This window comes from Streptopelia decaocto (assembly GCF_964273445.1).
Source record: "Streptopelia decaocto genome assembly, chromosome: 4".
NCBI lineage: Eukaryota > Metazoa > Chordata > Aves > Columbiformes > Columbidae > Streptopelia > Streptopelia decaocto.
The window spans coordinates 15,450,286-15,463,666 of record NC_138658.1 but is presented as its reverse complement, the minus strand read 5'-3'; positions in this window follow the sequence as shown (position 1 = coordinate 15,463,666).

Below are 13,381 nucleotides of genomic sequence, written 5' to 3'. Positions count from 1 at the left end.
AAAACTCAACAATTAATGAAAGGAAAATATGGAACCTGTCAAAAAACAGGAACATTAATGGTGTTGGCAATAAATTTGCTGACGTCAAGAACTCAATGACACAGGAACATACAGTAGGAGCACAGCTGTTTGTGCTGCATCCCAAATAGCTCAGGTCACACTTTTCTCGATTAAATTTTTCTCTGATGAGAAATTTTACAACCTCTTCCTAAAGTGACAGTCAGAAATGATGATTTCCTGACAGTGAAATATGACCATCACAAACAGTGTTTTCTGAAGGCAGCACTGCTAGTTACTATGCACCACATTAAGAATGGCAGGTTTATAGAAGAAATCATTGGGAACTACTGGACTTAAATACTGTGCTGCAAATGACAGATTTCTCTTGCTCAGGTTTGAACAGGTGTTTTTTGTACATACTCAAAAGAAAAATAGTCTGCAATGGACACGTATATCTGTAATAGATGTATACATACATATATCTGGCATGCAGGCCTCTGTTGTCTTCATTACATTAGTAGGATGTTACTTCCAACAGCTTTTCAGATTGTGTCATAGTAACTTCCCTACTTCACCTGGACATAATGTAAAAAAATCATTTGTGTTACATGTCATGTATGCTGTTAGTATTGTTGCTCATTTGTAAGAGCCTGATTACAAAGACAGAAAATCTTTATAACTAGCCTCTGAAAAATAGCTTTTTATGTAAAGATATTCCCAGTACTACTATGGGAGCTTCCGTACTTTTTTTTTACAAAATATTGGTTTTATTCCACAAATATTCCACTTGAGGGCTTGAATCTTTGGGGAAATTGGCTTCATGACAATGATTTCCAAGAAAAAGTCTGGTCTTGTGGTTCTGGTACAAACCCTTACAAATGAAAGAAGAGATTTCTTATGGAATAAGAAAGGGAAAAAGAAAAAAGGTATTGTTTCTACCTCTCAGGCTAGAATATTTAATAGTATTTAATTTATTGAAAAATGCTTATGCTTATTCTTTTGAAAAAAAACAAATACCGATTTATAAGGGAAAATTACTATATTTAATTATTACAGCAAATGGACTACTAAATATTTTGGTTTGTTTCTCTTGCAATTAAGTCTGTAAATGATATTTATTGCTTTTAGATGAACTGAAGAGTTGTTATATCAACTAGAAAAATAAAAAAATTGATTAATGCAATGCTATCAACTTCAGATCATCAAAATTACCCCCATAAGTCCAATATGAGATGTGATTGTTAAAGCATTTATCATGTCTGCCTAGCATGTAGGATTTACATTAATAAAGGACCTGTTAAGGCTAGACTGAAGAATTCGATCCACCAAAATCACCTCTGGAGAAGTTTCTTTCTAACCCACATCATTACTGCTTGGTTTGTGCTCAAAGTATGAGAGTCCTTTGGCTTAATTAATTTTATCCCATCTAATAAAACTACACGTGTTCTCATAACCCATATAGACATCTAATCCCAATAAGCTCTTTACCTTCTTGATATCTCATTGCAATAATTTCCATAAGCTAATTCTATATCAAGTAGAAAAATATTTCCTTTTAATCTCTGTTACCTCTCTCTACACAATCATTCCTTAACATCCCACAGTCCCACAACCAATCTTCTGCCCGTCAGAAATCCATCGCTTGGCATTCAGACCTCCCCCCTCACTGTCTCTGGCTGCTTTTTTTCTAGCTGATTGAGCTCTGACCTCAACGAAGACATCCAACACCTTTCTTTTCTAATTCAGTTCACCTCTAACATTTTCTTAGTCTCTAAATCAATTGGCCTTCTGTGTTCCACAAAGCAATCACTTTTTCCATTTGCTGATTTTGTGTCACCATGTGCGCCCTCAGCTGATCACCTTTTCATATATCTGACATCAGTTCTTACTCTCTCTTATTCATCTACACTTCTCAGTACGCAAAGACCAAAATGATTTTGTGACTTCATCCATATATAGCATGTTTCTACAATTCCTTCTCCAGAAACTAATCTTCCCCTACCCAGGCCATTTATTTATCCCATAATTTCCTGAGCTTGTCATTTTTTCTTATCTTCACCTAATGATTTTTCAGACACACTTTTCCCAAACTTTTTGATAATGTATTTTATGTGAATAGTAGGTTGTGACTGAACTCTGAACCACAAAGGAGGAAAGCAAAGGAAAAACTGAGCTGATACAAGGCACGGAGAGCTGCTATTGAGCAGCAAGATTACCAAAGTATTGGAAAGTAAAAGCTGGAAGAACTTTCTGCTTAGTACACAACAGTCCTAGTTAGGCTTAATTGAGGATGAAGTTTCTAGTTTCTTCTGATTATCATCCAATGTGTAGTTTAATTTATGTGGGAAAGGAAAATAACCAAGCTTCAGATCCCATGTAGTCAAAACCAAACTCTACATTGCACGGGTCCAAAATGATTTTGTTAAAGTTGTGAGTGTCAGGGCTATTGTTCCAGCTAACAAGTCCTTTCCTCTGCCCTTACTGTATTATGTCTGTATCTGGGCTCTTTGCCTTCCAGAACAGACTTCATTTTTTTTAATTGTCCTTTTCCTCCTTAAAATGATCCATCTTGATAATTAAAACTGAACCAGAGCACTCAGTACACATTACTGGAAAAGAATATGGTTGTAGCAAGAAATAAGTTTGAGAAGAGAGCCATAAGATCGAGTATGACAAATGTGAGGATGAACGGGAATGAGATTCCAAGAACAGTTGAGCAGAAAAGGAAGACTTGAATTGCTCTGTCATCCAAGAAAACCAGTCACAGCAGACAACTTTGGACAAACAGGGCAGCACTAACTAACCACAGGTAACTCTCTAAAATTCATTTATTCAAAATATTGTAGGCAGAGACCAACCATCCAAGTCCTCATGTGTCATTCATACACAACTCACTTCTCTACTTTCATTAGGAATTATTTTAGGTGTTGTTATGTACAGCATGTGAGGTTTCTTTTCAAGATAAAGTTTTTGATTATGCTATGTTATACAGTATATTATCTCTGATAGCAAGATGTTCATTAAGAAAAGAAATCTAGTTTCTTTTGTCATCTGATTTTTCAGGATGACACATCAAGTTAGTCATTTTCATGTGACACTTGAGAGATATACCGTATTATAGGCACATTTTAATTAAATAATTTATGTGCAAATGGGGCCTATACAAGTAGACAAAAAGCTATGACTGTAATCACAGCTATGTTCATATAGACACATTATCCTAGCAAACGTTTTCATGCACAAGGCTGAAAAGTTAATTATTTTTTGTCTTTTACACACGCACTCACTGACTCTATTTTCATCAAAAAAAAATCCACAGTTAAACTTAAGAAAACACTGTAACCAAATTACCTTTCTAACTGCAAAAAATTCATTTTTCCTTTAGTACACATAAGCAAATAAGAAATATATTTAATAAAGAGTATAATTTACTTTGGTTAATTTAACAAAGTCCTGAAGGGCCATGACATTCTGTATTACCAGCAGATAAATTTTCTGTACACCACAATAAAACATTTTACATCAACAAAGTTGGACCTCATCATCAAATAATGGATTAACAGAGATACATTTAAAACTCCATGTGCACAGTATTATTAACTATAGATTGTGTTTGCTGAGCTGTGTAGGCTCACTTACTGTGAGCTGTGTGAGCCACTTACTAAAATGTAATTCTCTGTTGGTCACAATTGTCTGTGTGTCACTTACAGGATTCAATTACATCTGAATAATATCCAAATAAATATGAAATGAACAAGTTAAACACCGGAATTTTTTTCATTATTTATTTTTAAGCAGAATTTAAGCTTTACATCTGTAATAAAAGAGCTCTTTTTTGTACATGACCAGATCAAATCTGGCTTCAATATTGTCACGATCACTACACTAGTAGAGGTAGAATAATTCACAAGTGACATAATGGCTGCTAAGTTGTACCCCGTGATTGGTATCAGAATAGCATTAAAAGGCCAAAGTAAGGAAGTAATCAGCATTGCTGATCCTTGTACCAGGTATTGGTATTTTATTTTACTTAAATTCAAAAGTGAAAAGTTCAGTTATGATAAATTTCCAGTACAAGGGAATTGACCTTCAAGAAGCATCACACACACACACACAAAAAAAAATCTGTCCATTTTAGACAAGAAAATTCAAGCCTTACCCTCCCTGTGCTAACAGGATGGGATCAGTTGTTCAAATGCAGACTCTAAATTACTCACTAAAAATATCCATGAAAATCACTGTATCATACCTATAGGTAGTACATGGAGCATCTCCAGGATGGAACCTTATGGGCCAGATGTAAATACTTTCAGAAACAGATACTACTGTGTCTATAGCAACGTGCTGGATATAATATACATATGTATAATTTGTGCAGATTGTACTCAAAAATCTATACTTCCCTGATTTTCACCAAAATATTCTAAAAGTGTCATTGATGACAAATCCCCCCCAAACAGCCTAGACAGTCACTTGAATCTTCATTTATTTTTCTCTTTTCAAAGTAGTACATACAATTGAAAAGTTTATTTTCTACAGTAGATGCTATGCTATATTATCCTCATTGTAAAGATAAATCATGAATTCAAGTAGTTCCTAACATTATTTAAAGCAACCTAAAAGACTAAAATCCATGATATCAGGTTTTAACAATTATCAGTGCCATTGGTGCACAGCCTCTGCAAGTTGCAGGTATATTTTCTAAGGAGAAGGAAACAGCCACTTTCCAGGGCACTTATTTCTTACTGAGAGGATAAGCCACTTACGACATAGACAGTTTCTTGTAGCTGAAAAAAACCAACCCAGCAGCTTACAAAATGAGATTTTAGAATAATTTGCCATAATCCATCCAAGCAGCCAAGGTCATTAACAAAACAGGTCATTAAGCTTTTATGAAAGAAGCCATTACTGAGTTTCCTTCACTGAATTACTATTCCTCTAGTTTACAGAATTTAAAGAAAAATTCTTCAGCAGAGGTAGGAAAAGCCTTTGTGCAATCCAAACCCAAAACTAGCATTAAACTCATTAGAGCCCCCTATAATCATGATATAAATAAATTGCATGTGTCTTTCCTCTTGACCAACCTGATTTTTAACTTACGAAGTCTATTCTGAGCATCCTTTTTATTTTTACTGTTTTCATTTAAAATCTCTTTATCAAGTCTGAACTAAAACTGCACTATTCAGCATATGAAACACTCAGTCATTAATATACTGTTCCATCATAAAAAGGATATTATGAGAGATCTCTAAGAAACTTTGAACATTAACATTGCAGAGCCTAGAATAAAGATAAAGACTACCAAGTTTTCTTTTTCTTCCACATATTTCACAAGTAAAACACCTCAAAATATTTCAGGTATCTTTAAGACCAAAGGTACACAATTCTGCAATTCTGCATATAATCAACATATTTTGATGTTGATTTTAGTTTAGCTTGAGCTAAGAATTCCATGCAAAGGTCAAAACACTGTGAAATGTACTGTATACTGAATTCTAAATAACAAATTCTACAATTTTTATCTTTCTGTGTAGGCCCATCAACACCCATGGCACTAACCATAGAAGGTAATAACCACCAAACTGGGTGATGGCCAAAACAGATCAGTTTTTATGGAGCACTTTAAGTTTTCGATGGACTGGACTGATCTTAATTAAATTATATTGTCTATTTTAATAGGCTGTCAGTTGTTTGACAAAAATGTTGTTATAGCAACAGACTAACAAGAACTACAGCCCAGTCTTGAAAAACAATAAATTAGTTTTAACATAAAGTTAAAACATGGCTGTTTGTAGTAGCTCAGTTTCAAAACTATAACAATAAACCATCTGCCTCATTAAATCATCAAGAACACTCATCCTTTCCTTCCTTTTGGCTAAATGTGGTGTTCTCAAAACTGTTGAGCTGTAGCCAGGCCTAATTCACCATGCTTTCATGAGCTGTTCCTCCTCTGAATAGCTGAGCATCATCAGCTGGCTCACTCACTTAATAACTGCCACCCCTCTCTTCTGGCTGGACTAGGGAATTTCTTTATTAGTTTCATACTCAGGAAGGTGAATAGTATCTATAGAGTAGTACAGGAAAGTTGTTGATATTCTAATTGCTCCACTTCTCTACCCATGCCAGAAAATATGGTCCTTCACAAGAAATAAGAGAGACTATTCAGTAATTCTTTGTCTTAACAGAGACTAGTGAGCATCTCCTCTCAAGAAATACGTCTTTCTAGTTAGGTCAGTTGAAACGCTGCTAATATGCCCTTATGAAACTCCAGCAAACATATACAAATATCTCACATTATAGGCAGTATTCTGGATTTTTGTTGACCAGAAACAGATCCGCTACATAATCAAAATCTTATTGAAGAATGAAGAGATGAATCAGGCATGACATAATTCCATCTTTGATAAATTCAAAACTCAAAAAAACAAGAAAAATATATCAAAATCTATCAGATTTTTTTTTCCTGCAATAGGATGAACTGATTACATTACAGCTCATGGCCTACAGTAAGAGTCAAACATTCCCAGAGAGGTAAATCCTATCCAGAAGCTTTGAAGAGAATAACAAATAGCTCTGAATCTTTATATCAATACCATCAAAACAACAGAATTCATAAGAATAATTACCAGTGGCACTAGGACGAAAACATAACAATAGTTAGAGGCTGCCCGACAAGATTTAAAACAGAGTTCTGCAGGGAAAAAATCTGTAGAGAGCCTTTGGATTTTATGAAAAACAACATAATTTAATGCAAATCCCAAAGAACATTTCTTCAAAGAGCTATAAAAATCACATGGTCCACACTTTGTCTGATGGTTGACCATGATACTTTCCTTGCATGTTTGTAACAGATATTTGGCTAGTAGCTGTTTAAAAACCTCCAAAACTCGTGATTCTTTCACCTGTTTGGACAATCTACACCAGTCTATAATTATCTTTAGCAGGCAAAAGTTTTTAGAAGTGTGTCCACATGCCCAAAATGACAAAAGCACATAATGGGATGACCTCAGCACTGAGTGAAGAAAGCAGTTTGATCTAGACTTTTTTTATTAATACAAGTAAATATGTTTTCCTTCCGTTAGATTGGTGATGTAGGCTCAATCTGTAATTCACTCTAAACCATATATTCTGAGGAGTTATTGCCTAGTTATTCCTATCTAAACATAGTATTTTTCAGCAGGATGCAATTCAAAAGGGGGAAAAATACAGGGAAAACAAACAAACAAACAAACATGCAAGCCACTGCTGAGAAAAAACATCTTTTTATCCTTATTTCAGAAATAACTGCAGCCCTACCAGACATGGCATCAGGAGTGAATAGGAAAAGAATGCTTCCAATGCCAACGTGGCAGTCATTATTGAAACGCTAAAGGAAACTGGACTCTAGATTGATCCTGCCCCAAACAATGCAGGCCTCCAGTCTGGAAATGGACCACACATAAACTAAGTTTTATTTTATTTAATAAGCAAAATGCCATTTAAGCACTTCCTGGAGCTCAGAGAAAGCAGATTTTTTTGAGGAACTAATAAAAATAGGAGATATTTTTGGTTCTTCTTTGATGCTGCAGAAAAGTAATACTGGAAATCCTGGTAATTTCTGAAGACAGCAACCATTGCCATTGACTCTGAGTTCTGTGCATGTTCTTTATTCTAAATGTTTTATCCCAAATACTGCTGTTTTAATCAAAAAATTTACTGACCTATTTTATTCCAGGAGAGTTAATCTTCCTTCTGACACACCCTTCCCTCCCTTTCCCCATTTATAATAACTATTGTGCCATTTTGTTACATAGTATTCCTTCCCTTCTGATAATTCCAGTTCCTTTTTTCATGACAGTGAAAGATGCATCTGGTAAGTCACAGAAAAGTAAACTTGACAACATTTTCTACTTCCAACTCAATTTCTAATCTGTTTTTACATTGACTCTTTTGCACCAGTTAACAAAAAAATGATGTCTCTCAGCTCATATCAATTTTAATATTTATAACCTGTCAAAATGATTCACATTCCTCACTGAAGTCTTAACTCAGGTGTTTCATTGATCAGGTTCCAAATCCCTTTCTTTAATACGAGCCTTAAATCAATCTCTTAAAGCTGGTAACATCCTTCACAGAAGATAACAAAGACATTTTTAGTACAGATAAAGGTGAAAGCAAAAGACCTAAATTCCTAGTTAGCTAAGCGTTAATCAACGACACTTTCCTGAATTTTCGAGAGGCCTTATACAAACAAGTAACCTGCAGTACTAAGAAATACTGTGACGAGAAGATCTTTGTTGTTCACATCAACGTCAAGTTCCATCTTCCCTTGTGAGCATGTGAGGCACAGGGGACACTGCCAGCCCCCTCAAATGCTCCCAAGGGTTAGACCTCCCTGCAAGGCAGATTCACAGTATGTGTTTAGTCTTGCCCACCCCTGTGCTCCCAGTTTGCTGAAACAAGAAGCAAAGGCAGGTACAAGCCCCAGTCCCTCTCTGATGGAAAAATCTGAATGGAGCCAGACAGGGCTGCTCAGATTCAGAAATAACATGTTCCTCCAGAAATCAAATAACATGTTTGGTTGGTGAAAACATAAAAAAATGTCATACAAATATTCAAAAAAGAAAAAGTTAATAAAATTTAAAACCCCACACTTTTCTGCAAGCCCAAGCACTTGAGTAGTGCATTGCCTTCTTACAACTTCATACTGTGTTGTTTCAAACTGTGAAAGACCCAAGCTGAAGACTAGAAACATAAGACTCTCCAGTCCTGAGAGATTCTGTCAAAGCTGAGACAAGCAGCCCTGCAAAACAATTGCTAAATGTTACGTGTAACAGTGAACTGAATCTAAATGAGAAATAGAGAAAAATTTGTGGGTTTGTGTTTCCATTAATAAACTCGCTCCTTACAATGAACCTTCCTTTATTAACATAACTACCCTTTTTCCCTGAAAATAAGACCTATCCCAAGATTAGCATGATTTTTCAGGATGCTCAAAATATAAGCCCTACTCTAAAAATAAGCCCTTGTTACAGTTCATTAAAAAAGTCAATTTAAATAGTGTCCAGGCAGCTATACATGTAAAAAAGTAATAAATTTTGGAGCAAAAATTAATATAAGAACATGTCTTATTTGGGGGGAAACAGGATAGGTAAACACATATGTGTATCATTAAATTCAGAAGGAAAGCCAGCCAGCAAAATCTTGCAGTTCCGCAGGTAAGTTCTTCCATATTCAAATGACCTCCCAGGTTTTATGGGGCCTTGAGGATCACAGCTGCATTAAATATCCTCACACTCTTAAATCTTATCCTTCAGAGAATACAATTAGGCCAATTTCACATTTAATTTCTCACTCTTATAAAGTTTGACTTTTCCACCTCAGCATACCTTAAAAATTGAAGACATTCTTTGCAATAATAAAATAACTTCTTTCAAGGATATAAGACATAATTTGATGATCATTCCTTAAAGCAGGTTAAACCTTTTCACTGTCAAGTCGATGGCATAAATTATATCAATATATAAATTCTCTACAGGATCTCTAGTATCATTTTGTGATACTGACTTGGTCTGAAACTATGATGAGGTAAATCTCAAGGTCAGAATTTGATAGTAGCATCTGCCTCTTCTTTCAGTTGTTACCGAGGAAGAACCTTCAGATTGATTTGTACAACTGAAATGTAAGGGTGAGGCTTAGTTTGAGGTCATATCCAGTAATTTTTTGTTTACAATAGTAAAATGTATCTTTATGGTGTTAACAATAATGACTCCCAGTTCCAGACCTTGACAAACAAAGATTCATTTGAGTTTCTTACTTAAATGCCATGTAATATGCGCTTACGCCACTGCCTTTTCTTTTTCTTTTTTTTTTTTAGTGAAAGACAAATATTTTCTTGTTTAGCAGACATAAAATAAGAACAGTGATAAGATCTGTTTTGCAAATACATCTGGGTGAGCATATTTTGCTTCTCTCAGTAATTCTTTCAATTGAGATACTCTCATGAAAAAGCTACTCATGTGGGTGTGCAGTGAGTTATTCTTAATACACGATTTCAAGATCTGGGGGCTGAAGAAGTAGGCACCAAGTGGCCTGAGCCTTGTAATAAAATGGTGGAGGCTGGTGAAACAAAGGCAGAGCGAAGGCAATCTGGATTGATTAACAGATTCCTGAATTTGCAGCTGTTACGGCAGACACATTTCTTCTGACTTCCTGCAGTTCTTAATCAAGCTAAGCATCAGCAAGAGGCACATTTGCAAAAGCATCCTAAAAATGTGAATATATCAAATGATGCACTTGTGTTTTTATACGTGCACTGGTAACTATCTTTTAGCAACTGGGGAACTTCATACCTATTCCCTGTACAACTGCATAGATATTGTTTAGATGTCTCCTGTGGAGATTTGTTGTCTGGTAATACAGATTTTTACCGTTTCCCAGAAGTCTTCCTAAAAAAACAATAATCATGAAATTATTTTCTATATCCTCTTGCTGTCCCTCTTTTTCCATTTTCCCCACTCCCTGAGCTGTTCACTACTATAAAAGAGAGTGTCACAAGTTTCAGAAGCATATAAAAGTTGAAAACTTCCTTTCCTTATCCCTTCTTTTGATTGAAAAATGTTTGGGTTTTGTGTTTCCAAACTTCAAATCAAAACTGCTCCCTTGATGTGTCTTTTATGACATGTTTCACCCCAGAGCAAACACTTACACTGCTAGGAACAGGGAATTGTAATGGAAATAGTAACAAACCTCTAAACTGCAGCAGTGCTATCAGGCATGATTACAATTGGGTTAGGTTTGAAATGGGAGCTCCCATCTTCAATCTATCTATAAACTTTAAAGGTAGTGTCATGTTTACAAAGATGGTGAAAAGATAAATGCAAGCTGCAGTGCAAAATAACAGGCAACAATATAGCTGTAGTCTTAAAGCCCAACAGAAGCAGCATATCAAAGCCTGATGTAAAATAGCAACATTTATAATTAAAATGAAGCAGCTTTACTAGCACCACTATGCTCAAATGTACAAAAACATGAAGCAGCATTTCACCATGAGATATTAAAAAGGATACAAGAAAGGAAAGAAGGATTAAAAGGGAAGATTTCTATTTACCTTTAGGTGTCACAGGTCTTCAAATCTTGTATTTTAAAATCCTCATATTAACCACATATATAGCTTTAACAAAAGGAAGCTGTACTAATATTCCATCACAATGTTTGGATATGTATTTTAACAACCTTTAATACCAAAGCCCAGTCAGTGTTAGCTGAGAAACTTAGGTAAGTACTAATTTATGCTTTATAACAACATTAAGGATTTTTTCAATGTTTAAGTTATTATAGAAGGACTCTATATGTGGTTATTCTCACACTTAATCTGTGCATAATGAAGTCAAAATTTTGCTTTGATGCACCAAAACCCTTACCATTTTATTCTACACATCAGAATACTTGCCACTATGAAGTCTTTGTGAGGGGAGAAAAATAAACAAAACCAAACACAGACATTTTTCTGAAACAGTCAAAAATACACAGAACTGGGTGTTGGCCCTTCAAGTGAGACCACCTTACCATAGGCTTCACTGAGCCAGAACTGCATTCTAAGGTCTGCTTTGTACTCAATAATTAAAAAGGATTCTTAACTTTCAGAAATGTTGTATCCATCCCACAACACAGAACACTTCTTTAGACTATTTAACATATGAATGAAGTTATTCTAATAACTCAGAAACATATTTGTAGGCAATAAAATATTAAAGTGTAGAATAGTATTGCTTGCTACCAACTTTCACTGAAACTTCATCAGCTAAAATATAGATGTAGCAGTGAAATATAAACCTGTCTTCACTCAAAATGCCATTTAAATTCACCTATTCTGTAGAGCTCATGTCTGCTCACTCACTGGTAGGAATTCATGGCACATACATTGTAGAAATTCACATTAAGTGCAAAGCAGGAGGGGGCGTGGAGAAGAGAACTAAAATGACCCACTCTAACCATCATCTTTTAGAATTTTTGAGCACCTTTCACTAAGTATTTGAAAGCTTCACTTTCTATCTGATTCAGCATATCCGTGTGGGAGAAGACAAGAAAGCACAGTGTCCCCCACGGGCAGCTGGACCACATCTAATCTAAAAATCTCTTTACATTTCATTTTGGTCTCAGAGGAAACCCAGACTGTTTTGATGACCATCACCTTCTATTGCCACAGAGCCAAGCACACAAACAGTGTTGTTGCACAATTTTCGCTACCTGCTGATGCAGACAATACCATTAACTAATTAAAAAAAAAAAAAAAAAAAGCACTGTTATATTAATGCCAGAAAATTAGTTATGAAAAAGTAACAGGTGTGTGCACTTACACATAAGTTCATATGTGCATGTATATAGTATGCATAAATCTGCTTAATTATTTTCCTTTAATGCCCTTGCACTAATAACATTCATCACTGGTTTTAGCCAAATTCAAATCACAAGTACCTTGCGAGACTACTGTGTAGTCTCAAGTGCTCTCTGAAATCCTCCAGTGAATAATCTTGACTGATTTTAGTTACATACAGGAACTGTCAAATTATTTCATTTTTCCATTAGGAAAGCATCTTATGTTAAAGTTTTTATGATTGAACTTTCATTTGTTTCTGTCTTAAAAACAGAATTAAGTCAAAAAATTACTCTTTTTTTAAAGCACTACTGAAGGATATTTCCATAGAATAAATAAATTATATACTTGCACACAACATAACATGCACATATTCCAAGGTCTTTTAAAATAAATTGTGATTTTAAATTTTTGTTATCCAACCAAAGTGACAGCTCTGGAGATTTCACAGTAGCCATTGGACACATCACTTTCTCATCTTGTCCAAGATTGGCAAGGGAACTTATAAAACTGTTTATCAATATCAAATACTTTTGCTTTTAGCATACCGAAGTTTTGCACAAATGTCAGGTTGCTTTATTTTGGAGGGGAAAAGACACATTCAGATTACTTGGCAAAAAATATTCACATCTCTAAGTATCAGCTCAAATGATGTAAATTAGATACTGTTGCATTAGGTATTTTCCAACAGTAATATAATAAAAATACTATGGTATTTATAGAAGTCTAAATATTTAATATATATATTTACCAAGTATCATTACATTCCTCTCCTTGGATTTAGAAGAAAAAGGCTTCATTGTTATGACAAAAACCCAAATAAGTGAATTTTCTAAAAACATTTTCTGCTTTCCTCTGACGTGGAAGCATGCCTGACTGGTACATGGAGTTCTCCACATACCACAGAGAACTGCTCATAGATGTTCCCTGTTCCAGAGTGTTTACACCACTGTTCTCAAGAGCCATCACTGTCTGTTTAATTGCTAGAACAAGTCAGAGGAGATGAAGGGGTGAGAAATGCATTGA